Source organism: Drosophila suzukii, unplaced genomic scaffold (genome assembly GCF_043229965.1).
Source record: "Drosophila suzukii unplaced genomic scaffold, CBGP_Dsuzu_IsoJpt1.0 scf_4, whole genome shotgun sequence".
NCBI classification, from domain to species: domain Eukaryota; kingdom Metazoa; phylum Arthropoda; class Insecta; order Diptera; family Drosophilidae; genus Drosophila; species Drosophila suzukii.
Genome location: NW_027255927.1, coordinates 4809348 through 4824539, shown reverse-complemented (window position 1 = coordinate 4824539; position 15192 = coordinate 4809348). Strand labels below are relative to the sequence as shown.

Below are 15192 nucleotides of genomic sequence, written 5' to 3'. Positions count from 1 at the left end.
TTTGGAACGCATCCCCGACGCAAAGCGAGGGATAGGTGTACTCTCATCTGAGTAAACCTTTTCTCAAACATTTAAAATTTCGATCATTGCTTCCCTTTCCACCTTTTATATTATACTCGAAGCTTCAAGCCTAACGACTTTAAAAATAGTTTATTTTTCTTCTTACTGTTGGTCCTCTTTTTATAACTTTATGAGGACTTAGGCTACGTCTTTTATTATAAATTATCATTCTATTAACCGAATGTGCATGCAAATCGAAACGTTTTCACCACGTAAATTCACCAAATCGCCGTTTTGATCAACTATGCGTATAAATAGTGTGCTCATTTCGTCACAGTTGATTGATAAATAAATTAGGTTATGTGGTGTCACTGTCATTTTATACCCAGGCGGAACATTAATGCCAAACTCATGTAACGTATGATTTGATGTGTTATCTACATATGAACCGGTGATTATATTACATTCCAAGCGAATTATATTAATTTTTAATATGTTCACGGTCTGATCTGATCGATAGATTTTTGTAGGATGTGGTTCTAGTACTTTTTGATGAACACCAAACAGTTGTCCAACCGATCTTTACTTATTAAAATAAACTGACTCTCGCGTGGTAGTTATTTCAACTTGAAGTGTATTATTATTACTTTGAATTTTAAATTTATTTTTAAGGTTGGAAGAGGTTATTTTTTCATCAATACTTGGAATCGAATTATACATATTAAAATCGATAAGAGCGCACCATTCAATTCGATAGGTGGACAAAAGTTGGTATATATAATGGAACTATTTTCATTCAAGGATAATGCAAGTGATCTAGAAATATTGAAATCTCTTGATAAACTGTGGGATTGTAAGTATCTAACCAAGCTTTATATTGGAATTACTCCTTAAATCATAATAGATTGATCAAATCCTTTTCTGTATCTTCCGTTATCCATTTCGTTATCCTTGCTAATTAATAGGAATCTGTGCTTGTCCACCCAACATTTATGACAAATTTTCACTATTGTTTCATAATTCAATTTAGTGTTAATATGGTCCCGATATATAGGCCGCATATTTAAATCATCTTGTTTAAACATTATAAAAAAGTTGACATTGTCACGAATCAGATGTTTCGATATATGACTACACGTTTGACATAAATAAAAAGAGTAGATATTTTTATGTCGACCCATACAAAAATAAGATCTTATGTTATCTGGTTTTTCACAAGGTTGATATATACTTTTTGAAAATATATAAACATTTTCGAATTATAATCCATTAGGACTCTCTATTAGACTTAACATAATATTAGTTTTACCACAATTCGAAGGCCCAACAATTAGAGCCCTTATTGTGTTCGGTAAGAGAGCACTATGTCGTGGCGGAAGATTTTTCTCGTTTTCATCGCTAATATTTCTAACTAAAATTTTTTGTTTTTGACTTATTAAACGCATCTTTTAACCTAATGTACCTCATTCAATGAGAAATCTTTGATGATTAAACATCAATAAAATGGGGAAACGTTTTTATAATCGCATCAGTCGTAATTTTAATTGTAAACACGGTGGTGGTCTTGTCGATAAGCTAATCAATACATTACCGTTTAAAGCCCATATTCATGCATAAAATTTTGGCGACAGGGTACAAAGTTACAGAATCGGTTGGAACGTGGTGATCAAGAAATAAACCCATTGGATGAAACTTGAAAAAAGCACGATATTGCATATTCTCAAAACAAGGCATTGAGTGAACGACATAGGGCAGACTCCATATTAATTGATAAGGCCTGGTCGCGTGTCAAGTCACCAGATAGCAGTCTTGGTGAAAAAGCAGCAGCATACTTTGTTACAAATATAATGAAAGCCAAGAAAGAATTTGGTATGGGATTGAATAAAACGAAAAAGAAATTAAGGAAAAAGATATTGAGGAATAAAATGAAGAAGACAAACCTTTCGACTGGTTTTAATGTTGCTACTAAGACATTAAAAAAACAAAAACCATTAGACATTATGAGTGCAATTAAAGTAGCACGTAAATCAATTCATCAATCAATGGGTTCTAAGAAAAATGTTAAAGTACCTCGTGTAATTAATGTACCCAAAATTGGAGGTTTTCTACCAATCGTGCCGATCTTGACAGCCCTCAGCGCTCTTGGTAGTTTATCAAGTGGTAGTGCAGCAATTGCAAAAGCAATTAACAATGCGAGAATGGCTAAGGAAGATATGGAGGAGAAAAAACGTCAAAATATCGACAATATACATTTTGCTAGGAAATATATCCCACATTTTAGAGGGGTGTTTATGAGAGATCTACTCCCAGAAGCACCAAAAAGTAGGGAGTGTGGTATAGTAAACTTTGATAATTCACGATCAAGTGGTACACATTGGGTTGCATATAATAAAAATAAAAATAATATACATTACTTCGACAGTTTTGGAAATCTTCATCCACCTAGAGAAGTTGTGAAATACTTGGGACATAGAATACAATACAACTACTATAGAGTCCACGACTTTGATACATACAACTGTGGGCACCGGTGCCTAGCTTTTCTACTTTTTTTCGTAGAAGATGTGGAGTCAAAACCGGTATATTTAAATGGTTAATTTACATTTGGGGGGTTGAAAATCAATGTATTGGTACATGTATGTGTGAACTCTGTATAGTATAAAAAGTGGACCTGCACGCGTTCAAATTCACAGTCTAAGTTTTTACTTCACATCGAACGTCATCTAGAGGACAAGAATTTTTGATCATTCTAAAGAAAAACAAGGAAGAACGCTATAGTCGAGTACCTCGACTATCAGATACCCGTTACTCAAAGGGAAATGGAGATATGCAAGCAGCAAAGCGAGATTAAAATGCGCCACCTACCGGCGGTATACAGATGTAAGCGTTATGGGCGTTAGAGTGGGCGTGTCAAATTTATTTTTGGATCAATCGATAGGTATTGACGACACCAATACATTTCAGTTTAATTTTTTTATCTAGCATGCAAATTGTGGGCGTCACAGGTTTTCGTGGTTTGTGGGCGTTAAAGTGGGCGTGGCAAACTTTTTTTTAGGTCAATCGATAGGTTTTGATGAGAACAATACATTTCAGTTAAAATTTTCTATCTAGCATCAAAACTGTAGGAGTTACAGTTTTGGGCGGTTTGTGGGCGTTAGAGTGGGCGTGGCAGTCTACTGAAACAAACTTGCGCTGCGTAAGAAGCTCAGGAATCTGTACGCCAAATCTCAATAGCCTAGCTCTCATAGTTTCCGAGATCTCAGCGTTCATCCGGACAGACAGACGGACAGACGGACAGACGGACAGACGGACAGACGGACATGGCTAGATCGACTCGGCTAGTGATCCTGATCAAGAATATATATACTTTATGTGGTCGGAAACGCTTCCTTCTGCCTGTTACATACTTTCCGACGAATCTAGTATACCCTTTTACTCTACGAGTAACGGGTATAAAAACTATAACTGCTCACAACAGCTCAAAACAGCTGGTGACCAGCTTATAACAACTAGTAAACAACTAGTTAACAGCTACTAAACAGATAACAACCATCTAATAACAGCTATTAACCAGCTAAAACAAGTAGTAAGCAACTACGAAACAATTACTGAAGAACTGCTAAACAGGTAGTAAACATCAAAACACAGCTAAATACAACGTGGAACAACTGTACCAAGTCAAAAAACCTCAACAACCATCATGAATCACGAAAACCAGATGAACATTGTAATTAAAGAGTTCAAAAAATTTAATAAAAAGACACTGCTATCGAAGACAAGGATGCCTGAAAATGTAAGATTCCCGATCCTCAAAGCGGAGCGCAAAGCAACAAAGGTAGGAGAATCTATTGCTCTCGAGTTGGAGCAGCACATTCTGTACATGCCGGGAAGGTACACCTCTCTTCAAGATGATATCATCAATGAAATGGTTGATGGAAAATTTAATATTTATAAAAGTAATGACAATTTGTATTTAGAAATAAGTCAGTAATCATTAAAAAGATTGAGATTTTAAGAATATAACAATAAATACACTTTTTTAAATATAATAATGAAAATGTATCGAATCTTTTTTTATTCGGAAATGGTATATAAATATTACAGATTATGGCGTTCCCTAAACAGTATTTGTTTAGTAACTGAGGAGTGACTACATGAATATCGTAAATTTTAAATCTTTCACCTATAAAGTTTGTAAAATGTACTACAATGAATATTTTGTCACAGTTAACCAAATCTATATTTGCTTTGAAGCGAAAATTCGATGTTCTCAAACAAGTCAAAAATCATACGAATTTACAATTGGAGGAACTTTTAAACCTATTACTGAACCCTTACATGAACTTGTTAAGGAAAATAAAAAACAAAAGATTTGTAATGTAAAAGATAGTTTAAAAGTAAAGCGTGAAATGAAGCAAATTAAAAAATTCGATGATGATGAGAGAGAGCTTGACGAAAAATCTGCAGTCTAATCGAAACATAACTCCACTAAGGTCTTTCGATGATAGATATAAATATAACATATTATAGATAGGTATAAAAAAATTTTAGAAACGAATATACATAGAGTAGGCCTTAAACCTAATAACAGAATCAAGGGTACACGAGCATACAAATATAGCCATATTATTAAGAAGTTGATAGACAAAGATTTCAGTCCTAAAACGTCTACTCCACTTCGCTCAAAAACAGGTTTTGGTTACATGGCTCTTCAGAAATCAAATCCAAACTATGTATATTGGAATGATGTTAATGAGTTAGTTGAACGATTGGAGATTTTAGTAGCATCAAAAGGAGCGGGTAACAGCCACAATAACGAAATTTTTTCAATATTAGAGGAATTGCATGAAGAAAGGATTATATTTTAATGAGTATAAATAGGAAGGACAAATATGTTTTACATTTATAAACATCATGTCTGTCGAGAAGTTTGGACATTTTTCTGTTGATAAGGAACGATCAGAAAATTTGAAAAGACGTGTTAATTCTACTGAGGGATTATTCATCGATGAGGACGGTAATCTAAATGCTCAAGATAAACATATCAAAAACGGATCTAAGCCTTAAGACAACAATGATCTAGCAACGAAACAATATACTGATGAGATCCTCGGAAAGTTGGTAGAAGATTGAAGAAAAATTAAAACTCAAAATGTTAATCGTCGACTCACAAAAATTTCAAGCTTAGAAAATAAAATTGAATTGAATAATAAGAGGGCAGACAGCGCTGACCAAATTTTTGCCAAAATTCTGGAAAAGATTAAAACCATTGAGGACTATATACTTAAATATGTAACGTAACCGATATCATTACCGAAAAAACCACAATAAGTTAGAAGGTGTCGCTTCTCAACCTAAGCGAGAAATCTTAAATGAGTTGCTCGGACCATCTCGAAAATACTTTCAACGAAGACGAGTGATTACAAGGGGTATAAACGATCTGTGGCAAGCAGATTTGGTTGAAATGGGAGCCTTTTCAAAATCTAATTATGGGTACCGATACTTGTTCACTGCTATAGACACATTTTCAAAATATGCTTGGGGTGAGGCATTAAAATCAAAAAATGCAAATGATGTTTCCCAAGCCATGGAGAGAATATTTAAACTGGGTCATGGAACATCAAAAAACCTGCGCACTGATGATGGCACTGAATTCTTCAATTCTAAATTTAAGGTATTAATGAAAAGTTATAGGATACATCATTATTCAACCTTAAGTACTCTAAAAGCATCAATAGTTGAACGTTCCAATAGAACTCTTAAAGAATTAATGTGGCGTGTGTTTAGTTTCAATGGAAAATATAAGTAGATAGATAGGTATAAAAAATTAGTTAATAAATATAATAATAGAGTGCATAGAACAATAAATATGAGTCCAAGTAAAGTCAATTCTTTCAATGAAAAACAAATATTACAAACATCGCATAATCACCTGAAAATTCCGTAAGGGGGACCACGTTCGTATCAGTAAATATAAACATGTCTTTGAGAAAGGGTATACACCAAACTATACAACTGAAATCTTTAAAATTAGAAAGGTGAAGAATACATACCCTAAAACATACTTACTTGAAGATTTAGATGGTAGCCCGATTCAGGGCGGGTTCTATAAAGAACAACTGAAAAAACACGATTCCCCCACACATACCTAGTTGATAAAGTTGTATGGCGAAAAGGAAATAAAGTTTTGGTTAAGTGGCTGGGGTTTTCAAAGACTAGCTGGATAAATAAGGAAGACATTTTGTAGTACAACAAATGATTTACTTAATTAATTTTTATTTATATATTGATTTTTATTTTACAAATATCTTATATTAAGTTTAATATTAATATTTTTGTACAATGTTTTAAAGTAAAATTAAAAAAAATAATAAAAATACTTTTTACAAACTCAAAATAATTTTCATTTATATTTTCCAAAGTCTCGGTCGTAATAAAACATCTCCAATTCAACTGATTTATAAAAAAGTTCTTTTTCAATATGTTCCTTGTGAAATTGAAGGCTATCTGATGATTTTCCACCGTTCACATAATTATTATACCCGTTACTCGTAGAGTAAAAGGGTATTCTAGATTCGTCGGAAAGTATGTAACAGGCAGAAGTAAGCGTTTCCGACCCCATAAAGTATATATATTCTTGATCAGGATCACTAGCCGAGTCGATCTAGCCATGTCCGTCTGTCCGTCTGTCCGTCTGTCCGTCTGTCCGTCTGTCCGTCTGACCGTCTGTCCGTCTGTCCGTCTGTCTGTCCGGATGAACGCTGAGATCTCGGAAACTATGAGAGCTAGGCTATTGAGATTTGGCGTACAGATTCCTAAGCTTCTTACGCAGCGCAAGTTTGTTTCAGTAGACTGCCACGCCCACTCTAACGCCCACAATCCGCCCAAAACTGTAACTCCTACAGTTTTAATGCTAGATAGAAAATTTTAACTGAAATGTATTGTTCTCAACAATAACTATCGATTGACCTAAAAAAAAGTTTGCCACGCCCACTTAAACGCCCACAAACCGCGAAAACCTGTGACGCCCACAATTTGCATGCTGGATAAGAAATTTTAACTGAAATGTATTGGTGTCGTTCATACCTATCGATTGATCCAAAAATAAATTTTCCACGCCCACTCTAACGCCCATAACGCTTAAATCTGTCTACCGCCGGTAGGTGGCGCATTTTAATCTCGCTTTGCTGATTGCATATCTCCATTTCCCTTTGAGTAACGGGTATCTGATAGTCGAGGTACTCGACTATAGCGTTCTTCCTTGTTTTATATCATCTCACCCACGCAAAATGAATTTGATTCTAGCCATTCAACATTTTCTAAAATATCTTTTTCGATTAATCTCTGATGTTTTATTGATGTCGTACCATGGTCTTTATTACTTAACTCTACAAATTGTTTTTCTTTAACATTACGTTTTCTTTTGTTATCTTTGCCACGAAGAATTTTTTTATTTACCTTAACTGTAGTTATTTTTTGTGATTTTGATCTAGACATTGTTCTATTACCATATAGAAAGGCCCCAGATAATAAAACGTTTTTATAGTGTTTAATTGTAATATTTCGTGAACTCACTCCCTTTGCTTTATTATGTGAAGATTCAACTTGATCTATTCCATAACAATAAACCTTTGAGCAGAGACCTACAAATTCTGTCATGAGTTTACCGTTAAGCTCATCTTTAAAAAACCCTAAACTTTTTTTGTTAAGTCTTTTAAACTTATCATATCATAATCATACATTTTCCATTTCGATAAGTCTAACACTGCAAATTCCAAATACATTTGCTTATTAAATAGAACGGAAAACCTTTTCATTTGAATTGCATAGTAATTATCATTAATTTTTATTGCACTATGAAAATTGGATTTTGAAATTAAAGTTTTGGCACAATGTGCTTTTCGTCCAGTCTTCGTGTTATCCGGCGCATCCCATGTACTAATAAGCTTAATATCGACCCTGCGCTCGGGATCTTCCATTGTTTTTCCGTATACAGAATTATTCATCAATTTAAAAAAATCTTTTTCAAATTTATTTTTTGCATTTTCCCTGTGTAAAGTATTTAGATCAATGTAATTCTTTAACCAAGGTTTTTGTAAGAAATTAACTCCTTTATAGATATTTTTCAGTACTAACCCATTCTGTATACATTGTTGCAAATTCCGATAACGTATTACATAATTTTTCTTATTTCCCAGTTCAGCAATTAATTTTTGTACCTTATCCTCTTTTGAGGCCAGATCATTATGAATGTAAATGTAATGTATCATGTAAACGGTACGGATATATTAAGTCCGCTTCCAAAAAATAACCGTATTTGCTATCAAATGGAATATTATGAATATCAAAATTGTCTATGTCTGCAGTAGACATCCACTTAAAGTCTTTATATGGTCTTTGCCCAACCATACAAGCTATTCGCATTCACATACATTAAAAATGAAGACTCCTTCGAGGAATCATAATCTGACAAATATTTATTATTTGCTTTTGTATATCTATGACAATATTGAACTAAACCACCTCGAATGCTACTTTGAACAAATCTATACATATCTATATCTGTCAGCAATTCAAGTTGAATATTTGTAGTTTTCAGCATTGCCATCCCAAGATAGACCTGGTGTCGTAAAATACTGAGCTAGGTCAAGTGAATAAATTTGCATTAAATTTTTCGGAAGTTTTCGAAAATGTCAGTTAAAAGGAATACATCAGTTTTCAAATATAATAACCTTCTTACGCATTACTTGAAATTCAATATCATTACTAAAAAATGGCTTTTACAGTATTCTTTTGATCATCAGCTAAATTAGAAGCTAGGGTATCAAAACTTGATGGCAAAAAAAAAACGAATTTCAAAACTATTTCCACTTAAACATTTTATTTTTTTTGAGACAGAAATATAGTTTTCCTTATTTATTGGTATTACGGAAATTTCACCGGGAAAATGACAGTCGTATTTCGAAAAATTATGAAAAAATAGTGGTATAAATTTGTTAACTTTATAATCCAAGATACATTTAGGAGTGGGCTGCACATCTAAAGCGACCTATGAAATGACAATGATCTCTAACCCTATCAGTCCCTTAAACATTCTGACAAATAGAACAATTCAATGAATTATCAAGTGCTTGCTGGTCATCCAAAGTCATTCTCATAGGAACTATTTTATGTAAGTAGCCATCACTCAATTTAGTTACTTTTTTTATCAAGGAATTTACAAAACTTATTTCTGAACTTTTTCCTGTTTCTAAACCCAATTTATCTAGTTTAGAATCAAAAGCACACTTTATATAATACGCATATGATATTGGAATATGTTCATTAATATTAAATAATTTGGGGCTCATTTCAAGATTTGTTGGCTCCAGAATGCATTCAAAAACCGCGAGGACAACAAATGGAACTTTAAGCTGATTTTGAACTTGGGTAATTTCCAGTGTATTATTCTGGGGGTGCGGCATCTTTAAAACCTTCCTACTGCAGAGCGTCTTGTATTTCAATGCAGCTTCCTCGGCTTCGGAAAAATTCAAAACCACATTGCTGAAAAATTGCGCCCTCCTCTGATTTCCTATTTGAGCAGTTATTGTTCTTTGAAAAATAAATGCATACAAATTATTTAATTGCTTAAAAGAGATAAAAATGAATAAAAGAATTTACCTTGAAATATTTTAAATGTACATGCAATGTCCATTTCCACCGTCTTCCAAAAACATCATATTGATATGAAGAGGCTTTTCCATTTCCGATTGAAAAAGTGGTCCAATTATTTCCCTCGTCTCTTCATTATATCCGATTACGTTTAAACTCATATGAGTATTTTTATACCCGTTACTCGTAGAGTAAAAGGGTATACTAGATTCGTCGGAAAGTATGTAACAGGCAGAAGGAAGCGTTTCCGACCCCATAAAGTATATATATTCTTGATCAGGATCACTAGCCGAGTCGATCTAGCCATGTCCGTCTGTCCGTCTGTCCGTCTGTCCGGATGAACGCTGAGATCTCGGAAACTATGAGAACTAGGCTATTGAGATTTGGCGTACAGATTCCTGAGCTTCTTACGCAGCGCAAGACTGCCACGCCCACTCTAACGCCCACAAACCGCCCTAAAATGTAACTCCTACAGTTTTGATGCTAGATAGAAAAAAAAAAATTTTGCTACGCCCACTCTAACGCCCACAAACCTCCAAAGAAAAAAGCTATGACGTCAGAGCCAGACAATGCGAAATGTTTTTACGCGTGTATGTGTGTGTATGTAAATACCCTGCAGTACCATTCAGCGCTTATTGAGCACTCAATCACTGCAAATAGCTCATCACTCAGCGCTCAATGAGCGCACAATTTGTATGGAGCTATGTGCTGAAATTAACATACGCATGTCCTAGGGTTCATCAGTGCTCAAAAAATAGCACGCATTGAGCGCTTTTTTGAGCACCCTCTTGAGCGCTCGATTGAGCAGCGGTAAAAGCACACATTCAGCACACGTTAAGCGCTCATTCAAGCAGCGAAAAAGCGCACTTTCAGCGCTTAGCAGCAAATAAAATTTCAGTTGTAATTTTTATTTTTTTTTGTTTATTTTAAAATTTGAGCTCGGGGGTTTCCGGTGTTATCGGGGTCGCTGGCACCTCCTTCTCAGCATCTGGTGCCGGCGTTGCCTTTTTTTTGGTACAACTCAAGTTTTTAACGCACCGCATTGCCTTCTGCAGCGCCTTTTCGGGAGGCTCCGAGGGATCCACCAGGGCGATTGCATCTAGTATTAGAAAAAAATTAGTTTTAAAAATAAAACAAGACGAGAATAAAAACGAGTGACCGAAAGTAATCGTTATTTGTAAGATATATTTATAATAAAAGAAATGTTATCTTTGGCATTCAATGTAAAAATCCCTGAAGTCTTTTAAAAATTAAACTTACAAACAATAGTTTTCAGCCTCAACAAAAACTTACTTAATAGGGCACGGCGAAATTTGGGTAGTCTGAGCCTCTTCTTGTTTTGCCCCCCTCCAAGTTGTGGGACAGAACAAGTTCCTCGGATAATATGCTTAAGATGGAACGACTTAGCCTTCCATTTTTTTTATAGATTTACCATCAGCCTTGTCTAAAAATATAAGAAAATTAATAAAATATCGAGAAGAAATTTGCAAACTTTTGTTTTCGGTCACTTGATCTATTTTATTTTGTTGTAAAAAATTATTTATGTATTTTTTTTATTATTTATTAAATCATTTATTTATTTTGCAGATGCGGAAAAAATACCACTTTTCCAGGGACGGAAAATTAGAGATGTTTGAGATTTTTATTTAAATAGTCATGTAAACGAACATGACTTACACAAAAATAACAAGGAAGAACGCTATAGTCGAGTACCTCGACTATCAGATACCCGTTACTCAGCTAAATGGAGATATGCAAGCAGCAAAGCGAGATTAAAATGCGCCACCTACCGGCGGTATACAGATTTAAGCGTTATGGGCGTTAGAGTGGGCGTGGCAAATTTTTTTTTGGATCAATCGATAGGTATCGACGAGACCAATACATTTCAGTTACAATTTTTTATCTAGCATGAAAATTGTGGGCGTCACAGGTTTTTGCGGTTTGTGGGCGTTAAAGTGGGCGTGGCAAACTTTTTTTTGAGTCAATCGATAGGTAATGACGAGACGAATACATTTCAGTTAAAATTTTTTATCTAGCATAAAAATTGTGGGCGTCACAGGTTTTCGCGGTTTGTGGGCGTTTAAGTGGGCGTGGCAAACTTTTTTTTAGGTCAATCGATAGGTATTGATGAGAACATTACATTTCAGTTAAAATTTTTATTCTAGCATCAAAACTGTAGGAGCCACAGTTTTGGGCGGTTTGTGGGCGTTAGAGTGGGCGTGGCACTCTACTGAAACAAACTTGCGCTGCGCAGGAATCTCAGGAATCTGCGTGCCTAATCCCAGTATTGTAACTCTCATAGTTTCCGAGATCTCAGCGTTCATACGGACAGACGGACAGACGGACAGACGGACAGACGGACAGACGGACAGACGGACAGACGGACAGACGGACATGGCTAGATCGACTCGGCTAGTGATCCTGATCAAGAATATATATACTTTATGGGGTCGGAAACGCTTCCTTCTGCCTGTTACATACTTTCCGACGAATCTAGTATACCCTTTTACTCTACGAGTAACGGGTATAAAAATTGTGCTTTAATGTTATTAATACAAAAAATCATAAGTTATAAAACCGAACATCTCATATTTTTGGTCCCTAGGAACTTATCACTCAATAAGATTTTCAAATTTTTTCACAGATTCATTAATTTGTTTATTTATATGCATCGTTTGTTGTTTTTCACGTCAAAAATTAATATTTTTCACAGCTATTTTTTTTCCGCCACGTGTTTTTTTGGGAATCTTCTATTTTCCATTTTTTCAATATACTTTAACTTGTTTTTACTCTCACTGATTAAATAAATATTGGTCTGCGACAGACTTACCTGAGAATCGTATAGGTATCACTTTTAAACCACTGGTTTATTTTATTTAACTACCTTAATTGCGTGCAATTCTAACTCCTTCATATAAGTAAACCCAAGTGAAAAAGACGAAAAAAGTAGCGTGCCTTCCAGAAAAACAACAAGCAACAACAACAACGGTTCCGCTAATCCGTTGTTGTTCTGTTTTTTTGGCATGTCCCGTTTGGTCTATGCATCTTGCACATAAAAGCAGGGTATTTATAGACATATCCGACTATGCAAATCGGTTTATAAAAATATATTCTTAAAACTTCACATATTATTAAATAATATTAATAAACCTATAAATTTGTTTAAGAAATACAAATATTTTAAAACAGAAACCTTTTATTTTAAATGGTTCTTTTATCATTTACGAACAAATGTCGCATTATTCAAAAGGCAAGGGTGCACAAAAGTCTATATATTTTAGTTGCTGGGCCTCCTTCCCATCACGCGCACTTTTTCGTCTGAGACTTGACGAGAGAGGGAGAGCCCAAAATTACTTTTTTGTGCGTTCTCTTTGCGGACCCGACTGAGAGCGCGTCGCTTTGCCGCCGTTGCGCTCAGCTCTGCCGGCGTCGCTGGCTTCTCTGCCGACGTCGCAGTCGGCTTCGTGATGATTGGGCGCTTAACTCAATTGTGGAACTGCAGGGTAGAGCCAGAAAACGACATACATACATACATATGTATTTATGCATGTGTGTGGACGTAAAAAATTGCAATCTAATATCCGCGGCAAATAGAATTCTTTCAAACAAAGCTATTCAACCAAATATTTTAAAATTGCCTTAAAATTTTGTATGTTTAGCAAGCATACATACAGCTGTGTTCATTAAAATAGCAGTGCGACAGAAGCGAAACTATATAACGGTTTATTAGCATAGTCCTTTTCATTAGTTGATCGCTAGTACATCTTTTTTGTAGAATGGATCATAGAGATACAAAACAAGCAAAAACCCCATTAGATTTGGTCTGTTTTTGGTTTTCTTTCATATTTTTGCACACGGACACAACATTTCGGCTGTTCACTAAAATAGCAGTTTTTGATTTTCTTTCAGGAAAAGTCCCGAAAATGTTTGTAATTTGGTAAAAATAGGTTTTTAATGAAGACCATTATTATAAATTGAACCATAATACACTATAACTATAGAAAAAAATTAACTTTAGTGGGTAGAGGACCTCATTGCTTCAAGGGAGAAAGGAAAAATTGATTGAGCTTAGAAAGGAGGGCAAAACGTCCCTTAAAATGTACAGGCAATATGAGTTACAATGCCGTAAACTATGAACCGAAGTCCGAAAAACGTTATACGATACGGAAAACCACAATTATAGAGGACTTTCGCAAAGTGCGCTTCAGCAAAACTTATCCTTTTGCATCCTGTAGGACTATAAAAGCGGATGTGAGCTTGGGAATCAAGTATGGCACTATTCTCCGAAGTCTGTTCGATGAAAATTTGAGTGCTAGAAGTCCACCAAAGGAGCCATTACTTGGTAAAAGACACCTCAAAGACAAGTTGAAGTTTGCCAAAAGCCACTTGAACTAGCCACTTTCAAAAGGTCGATATATCCTTTGGACAGATGAGTCTTAGCTGGTGTTTTTTGGTGGAACAGGTTTAAAATAGAATGTCCGTCGACCACCAAACACCGGGTACCACCCAAAACAAAATCTCAAGACCGTTAAGCAGATGGTCTTAAAATCATGGTATGGGCAAATTTCTCATATAGCGGTGTGGGCCCCATACGTTTGATCGATGAGATCATGGACCAACATGTTTACGTAAATATACTGAGAAACGTCATTCTGTCGTATACTGATGATCAAATGTCCTTAATATGGACATTTCAGCAGGACAATGATCCTAAACACACCAACAAATTGGCCACACCAACATTTAGCTAAAAACAAATTGACGTAATGCCGTGTCCAGCACAGTCCCCGGATTTGAATCCGACTGAAAACTTATCGAGGGACATAAGCGTTTTGTTGTCAAGAAATCCCCGACTTCTTAGCCGCAGCTTTGGCAAGTTGTGCAGGAGGGATGGGGTCAGAGTTCCCGCAAACGTTGCAAGGACTTGGTGGACTCCATGCCACGTAGGTGTTAGCCTGTAATAGCCAATAAAGGCCATACAACAAAATATTTGGTCGTAATCAAATCGATATTTAGTAGGATTAAGTTATTAATGAGCCATATTGAATTTTATCATATTTTTCTTTTAAGACTGCTATTTCAATGAACACCATAATTCAGTCTTTCTTTTTTGTTATTATCCATATTTGCTAAAATATTGAATTATCCAACAGGAAAAAACAGCTAAATTATTTAAAAATAAATAACTAAAACTGTTGTATTTAAGTTTTGTTTCAATGATGTGTTTATAATGGTGTTTTTCGATTTTATACGTGCAGGTCGTATGCACTGCTATTTCATTGAACACAGCTGTAAATATAAATGTTTATACCCGTTACTCGTAGAGTAAAAGGGTATACTAGATTCGTCGGAAAGTATGTAACAGGCAGAAGGAAGCGTTTCCGACCCCACAAAGTATATATATTCTTGATCAGGATCACTAGCCGAGTCGATCTAGCCATGTCCGTCTGTCCGTCTGTCCGTCTGTCCGTCTGTCCGTATGAACGCTGAGATCTCGGAAACTATGAGAGTTACAATACTGGGATTAGGCACGCAGATTCC

At 35.2% G+C, this 15192-nt stretch overlaps 1 long non-coding RNA gene across 2 annotated transcripts; it reads right to left on the bottom strand.

Annotated features, from left to right (window-relative positions):
* Window positions 1-10549: 10549 nt before the first annotated feature.
* LOC139354914 (uncharacterized) lies at window positions 10550-13166 on the bottom strand. 2 transcript variants are annotated; one of them, XR_011605744.1, is made up of 3 exons: window positions 12845-13166; window positions 10912-11095; window positions 10550-10750 (listed from the first exon to the last, which is right to left on the bottom strand). It is a non-coding gene; the product is annotated as an uncharacterized lncRNA (long non-coding RNA). The 2 variants fall into 2 exon arrangements; XR_011605743.1 differs by having other exon boundaries at window positions 10945-11095.
* Between the last annotated feature and the right edge of the window lie 2026 nt (window positions 13167-15192).